We start from the raw sequence: 16,691 nt of genomic DNA, 5'->3' as shown, positions 1-16,691 counted from the left end.
GAGCTCGCTCCGGAGCGCCCCCTGCAGCCGCGGGGGAACCATCGCACCTGCCCTGCTCACCGGGAGCCGCCAGCGCCCCTGCCGGCTGCGAGCGGAACTGCACCCGAGGGGAAAGGGCCCGACAGCCGAGAAGGCTGGGACTGGGTTTGTGATTGTTTGCTGTTACTGCCACAGTTATTGCTGTTTGTTTGACTGGTTATATATATAATAGTAAAGAACTGTTATTCCTATTTTCCCACATCTTTGCCTAAAAGCCCTTGATTTCAAAATTATAATACCTCGGAGGGAAAGGGGTTATATCTGCCATTCCAAGGGAGGCTCCTGCTTTCCTTAGCAGACACCTGTCTTTCAAACCAAGACAGTATGCAAGGAAACCACCTCCAGTCAGGATGGACACAGGGGTAACAGGCATCTGAGCCGAAAAAATCATGACTCCGGCACACGTAGAGCAATTTATGATACGTGCTTGGGAGACTCTCCTGAGAGCAGGAGCACAGCAGAGCTGAGGTTTTGCATGTAAGTCCCCTTCTTCTGTCATGCATGAGACATTCAGGGAAGTTCACAGAGACTGCATTTTCCAGGCTGACAGCCATGGCTCAGCACTACAGGGGTGCAGAAATTGGAGACAAAATGGGGAAGGAGCTCTACTGGGCCAAGCTGAAAAGCTTCTTTCATGCTCGTCATGACTTAGAAAGCTACCCAGTATCCGTGGGAGGCAGAAAGCTGTGTGGGAAGTGGAGGGGGAGGCTTGTGGGGGAGCAGTTCACAGGCATCACAGTTGCTGGGGTGGCTTGTTGGGCAATGGCACAGACATGCAGTGGAGAAGTCCTGGTGTGCAGGGTGGGGTAAAGCATGGCCTAGGCTTGCCATGCAGTATGTGGTAGGAGGGAAGGGATATTTAGCTTAATTTCCAACTTTATGGTTAGAACATTAGCCTTTTATTAGAGCACAGATTTCTGGATTTATGCTACTCTTGCCTTGTGTTTTACATGATCTGGGTGCTCTTTACTGCCACCAATGCATTCCAGTAAAGCAGTGTTGTGGACATCCCCTGCTGTAATAGGGGGCATGGCAGTCTTCTGAAGCAACTTTGCTTTTTGCAAGGCTTTCAGGGTCAGTTTAGGAGCAATATATGAGAGCTTTTGGACAAAAGCACTGGACCCATGTCTGCCTGGCTGTGAAATAGCCTTTATCCTTTGTTCTACCTTGCTCTTCTTTGCTTCTGACTCTGTTTGAATGCAGCAGCCCTATTAGCTGCCTCAGTCATACGTGCAAGGACAGACCAGCTTTTCTGGAAAATTATAAACACACACCTATCAGTGTGTACATGCAAAATGCAGGCAGAGCCACAAAAGCAATCCTAGGAGTGATTTCTTAGTAAGGTATTGCTGGGTGTTGTACATGACGTAAACATGTATGCATTGGAGTCATGCATTTTCTTAGTGCATCACTTATAGACAGGCCATGACGACTATATATGTTGCATTTCTGCCATACCTCTGTCCTAGTAGAAGGCAAAGCTGGAAAAACAATGCCTGTATCAACTCATATCACAGCCATAAATTCTAGGAATGCTTCTGAGGCAAGTTAAAACAAATTAGTAATTATCATGACTGACAGGTACTCTGCAGCGACCAATGAGGTGCCTACCAATAAATACTAAAAATCTCTTAGCAGAGGAGTTACAACTGTGGCTGTCAACGTGGCTATAATTAGGCAGCTCTAAGTGAAATGACTTCTTCTCAGATGTACTCCCTTGAGAATCCAAAGATCTGGATTGTCATACAAAGGAAGGAGATTAAAAGGGGCTGTTCGCTGTTTGTGTTGCAGGGCTACAGAGGCCAGTTAAAATGGAGGCCAGGTAGAGTGGGTACAGGACTCAAAATAGAGCAGGGTTGGTCTGCCCCTCAGTCCAAACTGTTATGCTTTGCATTCCCTTTCTGTCTTCTTTTCCATGGCCTCTCAGCACCTCACAAGTACCAGAGTTATGCCTCTCAAACACCCAGAAGTATTAATCACTTGAAAGAGGAGTTAATAATCTCTGAGTTGTTGAGACATGCTGAAGGACAAGCTGATAAATTTTCATTGCACAGTGGGGAACTGTTCCTCTGACTGGGATATCAGGTTGATGACAAGTTCAGAAGTCTCCAGGGAAGCAGATGAAGAGACAGAAGTTTTCTGTTTGAGCAGGAACAATCACTTATAAATACAAAACCTCCTGTGGAAAAGTCAAGCAGTGTTAAAAGAGATTCATACCTCCCTACTTAAGGATTAATCTTTGCATAAAGGCTAATTGTTGCTGCACAACTTCTCCAGTGCCTAAAACAAGCATGTCTTTCTTCAGCATCATGCCTTCTATTTTTACAGTTCAGAAAAAACCCCAAAACCACCCATGAAACATTTGTGGACAGAAATAGCTCTCCAATTACCACTGAATTCCTGTGTATTTTTCATGCTGGATATTGCAACCCTGATCTTGGTCTTTACATGTGGCACCACTTTTTGCAGTGGGTATGTCTGAAAGAGACTCATCCTTGAGGGATCCATACTGGCCTAAGATGGACTGGGCTGTGATGTGCCTGCTAAGATGAAGCAGCAGCCGTGACAACAGCAACTGAGAAGGATATTAAACTATCATTGATTAAGTCAGCTCTGACTGTAATGCTGAAATCAGCCTGACTCCATCCTGGATGTTGCAGACTAGACTGCATTTCCACAATAATAGAAAACATCGCTTTTCAGCCTTGCTTACTGCTGTTGTTCTGGGAACAGAAAATTTCTACTCACTCCTCAAAATGCTGATCTGTTGACTCATTTTTCAGGTGAGATGTTGTTAAATCTTTCTGGGTGTGTTGCTCCTGCATCCTGTTTGTGCAGGAGTGATGGGCTGAGTTTTGTTTCCTGCTCCCTGCGTGCCCATTCCAACAGCAAATGGCCTTGGCTTAAGAAGCGGGATTTTGTGATTCTAGAGATGCCTCGACTCACTGCTTCTAATCTTTGTAAAGGATTCGATCCATAAAGGCTAAGCACCATTCAGCAACTTTCCAAGAGATTAGAGGTTTACATGAGTTTGATAGGAAAGATGTGTGCTAATGTCTTTACAAACAATTCCATGTTTGGTGAGGGTATGGGTGTCAACGTCTTTGAAATGGGTCTTAATGTCTCTACCAACTTCAAGCCACAGGTTTGTTACAGAACCCGGACAGTTTGATTCCTGAAATAGACATATGGGTCCACACAAGCCTGAGTTTCCGAACTTTGGGGGGAAATGACAGGTTCAAGGGGGGAATATGTGGTAGGTGGTTCAGGAAGGCTGTAGCTTTCTCGTACCTCAGCCAATGGGGAAAGGAAGAGGGCAACATGAGCTGGGAGTTTAGGATAAAAAAAGGCTGTGCCCTCCCAAACCTTGAGAGAGAAAACCCTGTGGGCATATGGCCCAGTGAACTCTCTCCCTTTATTCGAATAAAGTTGCAGGATTCCTGTCTCCTTTATAGACACTGGCTTTTCATAGCGTGATTTTCTGTACGGATTGATGTTTTACGTGGATCTCATGGGCAGCAGGAGCCCATGGCTGGAAGGTGGCTGTGAGGTCACCTCTGTTACATCCCTGAAAGGCCATTCCCTGCAAGGGATGTGCCAGCAGTCAGGATTTAGGACTCAGGCCACTGACTCTGGGTAGTGCCATACTTGTCAAGTTGTGACTTGGCCATCACATTCAGCTGTAGAACCAGAATGTTTATTTCACTCCTGAGGAAGACAATAGAAAACTTGAAGGACTGAATTAACCTAAGGGTAAGTAATTCTAGAATTCAAATTTCCAGGTCTTTTTACTCCTTCCTTTCATGTTTCAAAGAGCCGCCACCCACATGGGGTGACAGTATGCTGTCACCATCAGTACACCTGCATGGAGGACAGAAGAGCAGCTCCCTTCTGTGAGTCACTGTGCTCCCCTCTGAAACATTTGGTATGATTAGCAAGGAGTCTTGTAAGTATGCCTTTCCTCCATCTGGCAGTTTGATCCATGTTCCCCTGTCATCATTTTTGATGGATTCATTTCACACGTAATGCAAGACTGTCTCACGGGTGTTTAAAAAGTGAGGCAGTTGCTGTAACTCCAGAACGGAGACTTTCCCCCCGTGTCTCTGCTGGCTGGTGTTATCCACTGTGTGCTAGGAGGAGCACCTCACCTCGCAGAAGTCTCCATCCCTAGGTTTGCCATGGTGGACACATTTTTGACAGTATAAAAGAAAGTGTATCCAATGGTGACCACTACCAGAACAAAAGAGCAAGGCTGAGCACTAGCCAGTGTTTTCATGTGCAAAGCTAGCACCACCCACACATGCTTATGAGAGAAAGAGGTGTAAAGGTGACGCCAACACTGTTAGGGACAACTACAGTCGAGGGAGTGGTAGAGGTGCATTTTCAAATGAAAAGTGGGAGTACAGCTTTCAGATGAGTCAGTGAGGAAGAGCCCCCGCAGAGGAGTCTCACACCTCTTTACTGCCTTGCAGAGCTGCTTCTTGCTGCCTTTTTGCTCCTGTCCTACTTTCTAGGAAAGCTGCAAAAGTTCACTGCATTCTCACAATGCCCCCAACAGCAATTCTGAGCAACCTGCACTACCACAGCACTTATTAAGCCATACAAAGAGAAATCTAAAGATGACAGACAACACTTTTCACCAGCACATCTCCTTGCATGAGTAAGAGCCGAGCCTGAGTTGCGTGAGGTGGAGAAGGAGTGTATCTGAGAGTTTCTATGAATCTCACAAGCATGTAACAGGAAGAAGGTTTTACATTTCTGTACAGAAAAAGATGGTGCAGAGAGGATAAAGAAGTATTCTGCAAACTCTGCTTTAGGCCTTCATTACTGGTCAGAGGACAAGATCTGTCACTGTGCCGCCAACACATACACAGAGATGTTTGCATCAACAACAGACCCATCAAGAATAGCACTGGAAAACTTGAGAGCCCAGCCATTATATGGCCTTATGGTCTAGAACTCTATTACATCCTCTCCTTTTCATAGAGTCAGACCAAAAATTGCGATGTAAATAGCATTTTGGCATCCTTCTTACAGGACCCAATGTTCATCCTACCAGTGGCAAGACATACTTGCCCATGTTTCTGTGATCCTTGGGAACAGGGTGATGGGGAAACAACAATGAACTGAGTAATTTGTTCTGCTGCATCTCATCCAGTTCACCCTTCCTTTCAGAGAAAGGGTTCTCAAGAAGAGTCTGCCTTATTTTTTATCTTTGCAAATCCTTGACTTACTCTGTACTAGGAAAGAGGAACAACTGGATTGTATTTCCAGGAGAGGACAGTCCTGATCTGTGGCAACCACTTTGAGTTCACAACTCTAATCTGTCTGTATGTTAGATTTTAATCAAACATTGGGTAACATCTGTATCACTGAAATTAAGATCTTTAAAAGCTCATGAAAAGAACTGGGTTGCAATTCTTCAAAGTAAAATTTTAATATATTCCTGTTCTTCTCTCCACTTTATTTGCACTTGTGAATTTCTACCTAAGGATGCTGTAGAAATGCCAGCACAAAAGGAAGTACCTCTTATGCACTGAACCTAGACTAGTGGGGCTGATTCTTAATGGAGTCGGCATGTTTGCAACCAGATCAGAAACATCATTCACTCATTCAGCTTCCAACACAGGCTGATTTGTAAAGCAACTCCTGGCTGTTAGGGTGAAGGAGAATCTAAAAGGACTGGAAGTTTACCCTTATAACACAGTTCTTGGTGCTCGAGGCACGAGCTCTGGTGTGCCCCAGGTCAGAGACAGTCCAGCTGCGTTACCTCCACGCGTCGCTGAAGTGACTTCAGGATCAGGAAAAGAGCTGCTTGCTGGGTGCCGCCAACACATACACAGAGATGTTTGCATCAACAACAGACCCATCAAGAATAGCACTGGAAAACTTGAGAGCCCAGCCATTATATGGCCTTATGGTCTAGAACTCTATTACATCCTCTCCTTTTCATAGAGTCAGACCAAAAATTGCGATGTAAATAGCATTTTGGCATCCTTCTTACAGGACCCAATGTTCATCCTACCAGTGGCAAGACATACTTGCCCATGTTTCTGTGATCCTTGGGAACAGGGTGATGGGGAAACAACAATGAACTGAGTAATTTGTTCTGCTGCATCTCATCCAGTTCACCCTTCCTTTCAGAGAAAGGGTTCTCAAGAAGAGTCTGCCTTATTTTTTATCTTTGCAAATCCTTGACTTACTCTGTACTAGGAAAGAGGAACAACTGGATTGTATTTCCAGGAGAGGACAGTCCTGATCTGTGGCAACCACTTTGAGTTCACAACTCTAATCTGTCTGTATGTTAGATTTTAATCAAACATTGGGTAACATCTGTATCACTGAAATTAAGATCTTTAAAAGCTCATGAAAAGAACTGGGTTGCAATTCTTCAAAGTAAAATTTTAATATATTCCTGTTCTTCTCTCCACTTTATTTGCACTTGTGAATTTCTACCTAAGGATGCTGTAGAAATGCCAGCACAAAAGGAAGTACCTCTTATGCACTGAACCTAGACTAGTGGGGCTGATTCTTAATGGAGTCGGCATGTTTGCAACCAGATCAGAAACATCATTCACTCATTCAGCTTCCAACACAGGCTGATTTGTAAAGCAACTCCTGGCTGTTAGGGTGAAGGAGAATCTAAAAGGACTGGAAGTTTACCCTTATAACACAGTTCTTGGTGCTCGAGGCACGAGCTCTGGTGTGCCCCAGGTCAGAGACAGTCCAGCTGCGTTACCTCCACGCGTCGCTGAAGTGACTTCAGGATCAGGAAAAGAGCTGCTTGCTGGGCTGGCTAGCTGGCTTCTCGGCAGAGGAAACACAGCAGGAACAGATGGTATCAGCTCACGTTAGCTCGGAGCCAAAGGAAGAGAGAGGCTGTTCGGGTCTGGCTTCTAACAGGTTTAATGCAATGGGATGATGATGAGGTCGGATTGATGGGAATGGCTCCTCGGAGCCCTGTCCTCAGTTTGATAGGGAATTTGAAAACCCCGGTGAAAGGGGAAAACAACCAATGAGTTACAAGCCAGGGGGAGGATACAATGTAACAAGAACCACTGGGGTAAACCGAGAGGCGGGAGTTATAGCAGAACCAATGAACGAGCGAGGAACCGAGAATTTTCCCGAGCCGGGGGAGGCGGCTTGGGCCCAGGCACCGCCCAGGGGGTGCGGCTTAGGCTTCTGAGCCGCCCCCTGAGCCTGACTCTTCAGGGAACTCGATCCAGGGGATGGGCTGGGATTGATTGGCATTACGCAGCCCCAGCCCTGCAGTGGGCTGGGTCACCCCAACACCCTTATATTAAAAAAAAACAACGGGGCAAAGCCGAGAGGCGGGAGTTATAGCAGAACCAATGAACGAGCGAGGAACCGAGAATTTTCCCGAGCCGGGGGAGGCGGCTTGGGCCCAGGCACCGCCCAGGGGGTGCGGCTTAGGCTTCTGAGCCGCCCCCTGAGCCTGACTCTTCAGGGAACTCGATCCAGGGGATGGGCTGGGATTGATTGGCATTACGCAGCCCCAGCCCTGCAGTGGGCTGGGTCACCCCAACACCCTTATATTTATGTTGTCACAGACAAGTACCAGTGTACTGTCTGCCAAGGATTTCTAGTGTCTAATGTCACCTTGCTATTTATGTATGCTGAGCATCAGAACTTCCCTGACATCCTGCCTCTTGGGCACAGGAGTTTCTGGGAGTAAGCTGCTGGTAAGTATTTCTCAGGCAAGACTAGCAGCTCAGGAAGACTCATCCATTATCAGAAAATAACCTTTAAAACTAAAACTTCTTTAATAGACTGATACTGAGAATGTGCTGGAGAAGGTACAATATTGGAGCTTGAACCAGAAATAAAGAGGAGATAGCAAGATCCTGTTATAAGGGTCTTAATAGTGCAAAATTCTTGTTTCTGTAGGACCCTTCACTATGATATTTATCTCAGAGAAAAACCCAAACCAAAAAAACTCTGATTACAAACATATCAAGCAACATTTTGAAAATGGTCATTGGCCAATATCTAAAGCTCTGATAGTTTCAGAACTTTGTATTTTGAGTTCAAATTTATTCTCAACCAGATTATGATCCTTCATGAACATCATATTAAGAATTTTAAAAGCTCTTCCTTTGCTATGATACATCTAAAAAGGTAACAGAGGCCCCCCTCAACCTTCACTCTGTGAGGCAAAACAAGCCCAGTTCCTTTAGGCACTGTTAATAAATGTATTTTCCATTCTCCCGTCTATGGTTGCAGCTTTCTCTTCCCATGGTGCAGTCTTGAGTTCTTCCTCCTTGAGTACAGGTCTCTTGAACTGTGCACCGATGAGTTCTGGTTATATATGCCTGGGAATAAGTCAGTACTCTGCTTTAGAGAAACCTTTTTTGGATACATAAAGTATCTGTTCGCCTTTTTCACAACCATCCCATCATTGTCATGATATGATCAACCACTATCCTCATTCCTTCCTTGCTGCAGCCCTCTCAGAGCTATGGGTGGCCTTTTTGGAGCAGACACTCTTCTGAAGGTCACGCCAATCTGACACAGCTTCAGCTGACTGAACAGTAGGTTTCACAGCTACCTTTTGAGTGCATGAGACACCTTCCACAGGAGATCCATGTGAGATAAATTTTCTCTACTAAGACTGAACTTCCAGAAGTGCTTTTCTTTCCGTATCACTAACAAAGAAGCCTAATTGACTGTTTGCTTTTGACATCTAACCTCCAAATAGCTCCTACTGTCATATATGGCTTGTATTCTGCCCAAAAAGTGCCACCTTATTTGCACTGCTTTAGGCACCAGTGGTATGCAGTGCTTTTAATATTCCAACCCTCTTTCATGCTGACAAGACTTCAGAACTTTCTCACCTGTGCCATGGTAATAAGTGAAAATCTTTAAGATTATCAGGCACACCACCTTGAGGAATGCCAATATTATTTTCCTTCCCACTCAGAAACTCCTTGCCCAAATTGTCTTTTGCTGGCTCCTTATCCACCGTGATACCCAGTTCTAAGGGTATTTGTCCAGTCCAAGACAAGAATTATCATAAGTGATCAAATCAACCTAGCTTAGCAAGTTAGCTTGACAGTTTAGCATCCAGGTAAAAAAGTTGTGCCTGGGAAATCAATGAGAGATACCAGTTGAGTTTGCCCCAATAATTTTATCTACATAATTTTTTACTTACCTTTAGGTCTTAATTATTCTTTCCTTCAAAAATTGTTCTAAAGCTTGCTCGTGATTGTATAAAGACTGATAATTCTCTGCCAAGATAATCTCTGTGTTTCTAGTAAACATGGGTATGGTGCTTACTGTTCTGCTGTCAGGCTGCAGCACTCCTAAATTTTAAAATCTGTATTTTATACATCAATTCTTCAAAACCCTTGATGCAGACAGATTTGTTTCTTCTCTCAGTCTGAGCACACTAAAAGCTGTTAGCTTCTTGACCACTTCACTTATGGTTATTCCTGTATCTTCACCTTTTTTCCAGCCAGTCACCCTTTATTTTCTGGTGTAGCCAGAGCAGGGAAGGAAGTGTTCCTTTGTTGTGTGAATTTACAACAGCTACTGCAGGTTCCCTCTGAAAAGATGAACAATGATTGTGCAGAGATAGCATTACATACAAAACTGCCTTCTGCTATTAACATTTTCAGTTACTAAAGCACTGTAATGTTTTACAAATATATAAACCTCTCTGTTGATGAACTTTGAGAGAGAGCTGAGGAGTCCTGCCAATGTGAGGCTGAAGATGGTACATTAAACTCTAAGGAAGGTACTGCCGAAGTACCTAAGGAAGGAGTTATATCAGAGAATAAAGGTTAAACTCTGTAGTTAAAGCCTTAGGCTTAGGCAGAGGCTAAAACACACATTAATTTACCTACAAGGGGCAGCGGGAGCACCAGGAGGCAAATTTAATTTCACCGTGGAGTCTCTAACGAAAAGGGTCTGCTTTTGTGCTGGTCAAAGTCAACATCAAAACTCCCTTTGGTTTTATCATCATCCTATTCTTGCAGAGTGTTTTTTGCTTTCTTGGAGCTGAATAGAACTACCTACAAGCTCTTTCACATGGGCATTACTGCCTGTTGGGTACCACGGAAATGGATTGTCACAACTTACCTTGTCCAGGTACTAATTGCAGCATAAGAGCTTTCTAAAAGCACACAGTAGACTAAATGCACCCAGTTCTCTACTTACTGATTGTTCTTACAGACAGTATTTAGGGAACCTGGCAGAGACTGTTAGGGTGAGTGTTCTAGCTGAACTGGAGTTTATGCTGAAGAGGGGCATTCTTCTGTCTGACTAACAGTGAGGTAGCTCCCAACTGCATGTTCTCTAGCACCCTTGTGTGAAAGTTCTTCCTTTCCTCAAGCAGCACAGGTTTCATGTCAGACAAGCCAGCAGAACCTTGATAATTCATCTGCTGCTAATTTGGTGGAAAATTACATTATCTGGTGAACTATTCAAATAACAAATGTGGTTTTAAGTTTGTACCTTAGCTTTATTAACCTTTGGCTGTGTAGTGTGTGTCCTGTGAAGTCTTGTGCATCCAGACCAGCTGGACATCCTTACCAGTGCATTTGGGAATAAATGCATTTTGCAAAATGTTAAACCTAACTCAGAGGTTCCTAAGGGAGTCCATTAGTTACTGTGGCAGAATTCCAGGGGCGTGGCACCAGCCCCCCAGAAGTAAGTGTGCAGCTGTCCTCCTGAGAGCGTTGCTGGCCTCAGCCAGTCTTAAAAGGACAAGTGCTGTGTCAGGTCACACATGCAGCTTTCCCAGCAGCTTGCTGCCCTTCTGTGCAGTATGCTCTACTGCACTCCTGGGCCCAATTTGCTTAGCCGATTGCTTAATGTGCCATGCTCTATGGGGGGGTTTGAGACACATAAAAAGAGACTGTGACAGGACCAAATGTACTGTCATCAGTGACCTCTTGTAAGCAGCACACAGGCTGCAGGATGGCAGTGACACAGCCACCATGCAAACAGGGGTTATGGCCGCTGTGGATCTAGTCCTCAGTCAAACACACTTCTGCAAAGCCTGAGACATTCAGCAACAGGTGGAACTCCTGAAGGCACCCAGACTGAAAAACACCTGGAGCTGGGCAGTTGCAATGGCTGGTGGAGGTTCTGTCTGTCCCACAGGACATTGCAGCTTTGGGGAGGAGCTCACTTTGCACGTCTGTGAGCCTGCTCTGTCAAGTCTCCTTATTAAGATACTCAGTTTATAAAAAGGCTTTCTGCAATAATGGGTAGCAAATGGAAACCAAGGATACTTTTGAAAAGGCTCTCTAAAACTTATTTCAGCTTCTATAAATGAGCAAGTATTTTTGAATGTAAAAGTGGTATAAGGAGGCTAATTTTCATATAAGGATGACCACATGGCTCCTGCTCATGGAGTAGTAAGATCATTTAACCGTGGAGTGTATTTTATACACTAGTTTGCCATGTTTGCAAACTACATAATGGAGATGTTTTTGCATGTCGTTATAAGAGATGAATGAGGACAGGATATTTGTAAAGCTAACCTTCTACAACCCTATAGTTGTAATAGTGTAATGTAAATATATTACCTAGTATGAGAAGATACATTGTTTTGTGCAACTGAGCCACATATATAATTTACAAATGTACATGCAAATTTTATACTTCTGAAAAATTATAAAAGCACATATTTATGAAAAATAATCTGATGTCTGCCATTTAGTTACTGCTGTGTTGTGATACTAGAACCACTAAGGATCTGCCTTTGTTAGGGTAAGATCAAGCTTCTGGTTTATACTGTGAAAACAAATGATGTGCATAGTTTTAATCACAGTTCTGTCATTTAAAATGATCAACTAAATAAAAGCTCAAGTCTATATGCCAGGAAATGCTGAAGATACTGGGAGGAACTCTGGATCTGAGGCCCTGACAGGAATGGCTCTCTCATGCTTACACTGTTTATTGGAAGGAATTTCTCTGCACTCTGCAGCTGCCTGATTGATTCTCAGACAGGGGATTCTTTTAATCATGTTAACGTAGCAACAGAAGGGTGAACTTAGATATACACGCCCAACTATAAACATTTTATATGGGGGTACTGAATATCCTACCAACTTGGCATCTAAACAAGATTTCCTGCCCAGAAACATAACACACTGTAAAACCAGCAAAGTTTTAAGTTCAGAGAAATCTGTGTTTTATGCTGGTTTTCAGACTTACTGAAGCCTGTTACTGAACTCCTGTGTGCAGGAGTTACAATCTGGGCAGCTTACATCCGGAGCAAAGTGCTTGTCTTGGCTGTATTTTTGGCATAGCCTATATGGCCGTCACAGACAGAGAAGACAGAGAGCAGGCCCTTCACATGACATCTGAGAAGTCAACAAATGCATAGTTAGCCAAAAGTGTGAAATACCTGCATGCTAGCTTCCAAAGCTAGTTGAACAAATTGCAGCCCATTAAAGGAGCATACTCTGCTCAAGAATGACATAATTCAATCTTACTGCTTTCATGCCTTGTTTATCACTTACGGGGGAGACAGAATGGAGCTGCTTCCAATTTACACGACAGCAGTACCCTGAAGCCCCAGCTGAAGGCTGCTTCCTTCCATCCCACTGGGCTATGAACATTGCTTAGTATCTGGCTCCTACCTATGCATGTGCACGACTCGTCAGAGTTATGTGCTGTTCTGGTTCTTGCTAGCTGCCCTGGTGGGAAGCGAGGTGGAATTCTATGTCTTGATTTTATCAAAAAATCAGAGGTCAAAATTGGTATTTATTTCAGAGTTGCCAACATTTATTTCCAGTTACAATTTCTGTCTACTCTGACTTTATTTTGGTTTAGCCTGTCAACTGAGTTCGTAACTTTATCAGAAAACCTGAATCCTGCCAAACCAGGAAATCAAAAAATATGGAAAGAACACCCCATACTTCCTGGATGGATATGCAGTAGCAGGCTATGGCTCAGATCAGCCTGTAATTTTGTGCCAATAAATTAGCCATCACATAGCCTGCAGGCTGTTTGCCAATGTGGCACCTCTTACCCCAGCAGGACTTGAAGGTTCCCTTGGGATTATGAAAATGTGTTAAAGAATCAGAAGCCCTGTTGTTTAAGGAGCAGGATCATTTGGGTGTGGGACAAACACAAGGCAGAAGTCAGCTCCTGCCCCAGGGATACTACATTAGGACAAGCCAAAGGTGAGAACAGAAGTACAAGGTGAGATGAGTCCTGCAGGTAGAAGTTCCTCACTGCTGCCAGTTCAGGCTTCTAGGCAAGGTACAGCAGTGCTTGACATTGGAGCTCCAATCGTTTATTGATTCATTTGGTAAAACAGTAGAATAGTAGAAAAGTAGAAAGAAATGGTTTATTTTACTAGAAATTATAACCTACAGTTCTCAGAAATGCAGAGAGTCACCACTTAATGTGCTGGCATGCAGGAAAGGCTACAGCTGACCAGAAATGATATCCTGTGGGTCCAAGAGTCAGCACAAAATCAGTTCAAACTGATGGTTAAAGCCCTGCAGGCCTTCCTTCCTGTGAGCCTTGGCAGAAACATGAGCACTATTGAAAATCAATGCAAACAGAAGTAAAGCAGAAAGACTTATTCTGCCTAGACAGCTGATCTGTGGGACCTCCTGGAGCGGCAGTTTCTGGTGGAACCCTTGTAGTCTAGGTAATCTCAGGCTACAGTGGAAATGGTTTTCCCACCAGATACTCTCAGAGAAATTTCTTGTGCTATTGAATAGGCAAGACAGAAACTCACAGGAGATCTCCCTGCAGCATGTTACTGATTTGTCATGAGAACTGCATGGTAACATGATTTTATGAATTTGTCTGAAAGTAAGCTGGTCAATTGACAGCATTTTCTGGTTTGTTCTAGATATAGGACTATCAAGACCTTCATTACATGCCCTATGAAGCATATTTGGACTGCCTTCCCACAGCCAACTTAATCTGGTGGAATCCAAGCAGTATTCTCATGTGTATCACAACTGGATACATAAAGGAAGACCTGTAATTTACTAAAAGCTTGAGTTTCAGGGTTTGAAATAGTTTCTGTGTTCATGAGAAAAATCAATCCAAGTCAAACCTATAGAAGCAATGTTTCTGCTATCTGCTGTGCCCTCTCTCCACCTATTGGCCCTTACAGACAACCCACTCCAGAGGTTTTCCAGAGCTCTGCTACCATTTTCAGATTTTTGGTCTCTAACTTCACACAAACTGAACATTCTTTTCTTGTTCATCTATAAAAGGCAGTCTCCCCAAACCCACAGCTTAGTCACTTCCCAAACGTGTAAGATTTCCAGTGACAAAGAGCTGGTAATTTTCATGGCCTCAACATTTGCTCCTCACTGAAAGAAACCAGGGCAACCAGAGGTTGGGATTTCCCTGACCCTCCAGATAAGCTGCTTCCCTACTGGAGCTATAGCAATGACGTCTGATATTCACACATCTGGAGTGAACTCCAAAACTACAGCAAATATATATTAAAAAACCCCAAACAAACAAACCAAACTCATTATTATTTGCATATAACAAAATGTAGAAGGGAAGGATTCTTTTGATATAATTTTTTTCACAAGTCCTCAAAACTAATGGCTTGAGTCTCTCCCCAGTTTTTGCTGGAGACAGCAGAGCATGGCTGTGTGTAGGAAAGCAGCGTGCTGTCAACTACAAACCGGGTATTTGTGAGCCCTGGAACTGCCTGCTGTGCAGCCAGACGGAAATTGTGAGATGCGGATACAAATGCCATGAGCCTGCGGAGCGCAGGGAGGGGGCGGAGGCCGAGCCCCCAGCAGGGGGTGGGCTCTGACCGCGCAGGAAGAGCTGCGGCGGCTCCGGGAGAGGGAAATCCTCGCTGCTGCCCGACTTACTCCTCAGTGGCAGAGAAGCGCGATGCGATGGTCCGCGTTTCTAAGATTGTACTGCTGTGTGCTTGTGGTGGGTGAAAGCTGTTTTCCCCGATGGAAGCTGAATGTCCTTGTCCTCCTCCAAGTCACGGAGGTCTCAGTAGCAGAGCTCATTGCAAACTGAAAAGGCATGTTTGTATGAATTAGTGAGCTCTCTTATTTTGGAGATGCAGCAGAAATGCTGAGTTCTTAATGTCCACCTTACGTTCAGAAACATCTGACCTCTCAGAGACTACAAAATTACTTGTCCTGCTCATGCCCCTGAAGAACATGAGGAAGCGTGGCATAGTGAGCTATGGGAGGGTCGGGCTGCGGTTTGGCTGCACCTGAGCTCCTCATGCTCAGACACTAAGCTGCATGACTCCCTCTCCAATTTCATATGGACTTGCTATGGCACTGATCTTTACATGCCCAGGGCTTCCATCACTGTGGTATATAGAGGGTACCACAGACTGAACCCCATCCAGCCAAAGCCAGATGTCTAAGGTTCAGATGGCCTGTAATGCTCATGCACAAGGGCTGGAATGATGGTAGCACAGCCAACCTCCGTGTTTTGGAGTGGTTTATGTGGCTTTGTGACCTTAATGTTAACTTCTGTGAATGTTTAACTGCGCAGGTTTTTACAGACCAAATTGGAAAACAAATCCACCACATGGCCTTATATCCACACCTGTGTGGGTCACAGGTGTGCAGCTGAAACATCTATGGTATGACACCCACCTCTGCTTGAGTGGAGGGTGTAACAGTCCCTAAGCTGATGGCACTGAGCTGCCGCTCTCTGTGAACCATCACTAAGGGTGGTTAAGCACACAAACCACCAGATGGAGAGCTTCAAGGCACCCAACCATATAGCTGCAGCCTGCAGCACCCAAACACAACACTGGAAGGGAAAGTCATCTTTACATGGTAGTCCTGTGCTGGAATTTAATACATCTCCAAGGATTTTAGCTGCCAAAGTCTAAAAATTTCCTACTGAGAAGAACATTTTCTACATCTTTTAACATTTTAATAGTTTGGGCTAAAGCTACATTCCTTTGGCTCCTTACCAAATTCATGCCCCAAAGTAGGGACTCACTCAACTTTGCACCAATGTGTGGGTTTGATGGTACAAAATGACTGTACATGATTTTAACTTGGGCAAGAAGAAGTGTTTCACCCCTGACTGTTTCTGGTCCTGGCACAACTATTTTTAGGAAAATTTCAAACTGAAATTCAGCCAGAAGCAGGCAAATGCTATGAGAAATTTCAAAGCAATGAAGTTTGGCAGGGAAATGGGGTGGAGCAGCCCTCTCTCTACAGGGTATCTGCAAGGTCTGAGGAAGCTGAGGAGGGACCTTACTGTGCTCTACAACTCTTGAAAGGAGGTAGCCAGGTGGGGACTGGCCTCTTCTCCCAGGCAGCCAGCGACAGGACAAGAGGACTTCACCTCAAGCTGTGCCAGGGGAGGTTCAGGTTGGACATTAGGAGGAACTTCTGCATAGCAAGGGTGATTAGGCACTGAAATGGGCTGCTCAGGGAGGTGGTGGGGTCACTGTCCCTGGCGGTGTTTAAGGAAAGCCTGGACATGGTACTCAGTGCCCTGGTGTAGCTGACATGGTGGTGTTCAGTCATAGGTTGGACTCGACGATCTCAGAGGCCTTTTCCAGTCTAACTGACTGTGTGATTCTGTGAAATAACACCAAAGTGCATCTGGCTATTACAGAGCCAGCAGAGAGCGAGAAAGTTCTTCTTTCTTCCCATCTGCCCTTTTGGTTTTGAAATTTCCTCTCTCACCCCCCC

At 44.6% G+C, this 16,691-nt stretch overlaps 1 long non-coding RNA gene across 2 annotated transcripts in view; it reads right to left on the bottom strand.

The window, feature by feature from the left end:
* Positions 1-7,387: 7,387 nt before the first annotated feature.
* Positions 7,388-16,691, bottom strand: part of LOC108445683 — a 52,867-nt gene continuing 43,563 nt past the window's right edge. For both annotated transcript variants that reach the window (XR_001860635.1, XR_001860636.1), the window contains one exon: positions 7,388-15,032. This is a non-coding gene — a long non-coding RNA (uncharacterized LOC108445683). The remainder of the gene's footprint in view (positions 15,033-16,691) is intronic.

The sequence above is a fragment of the Corvus brachyrhynchos genome, unplaced genomic scaffold (genome assembly GCF_000691975.1).
Source record: "Corvus brachyrhynchos isolate BGI_N302 unplaced genomic scaffold, ASM69197v1 scaffold302, whole genome shotgun sequence".
NCBI lineage: Eukaryota > Metazoa > Chordata > Aves > Passeriformes > Corvidae > Corvus > Corvus brachyrhynchos.
This window is presented reverse-complemented; position numbering and strand designations above follow the sequence as displayed.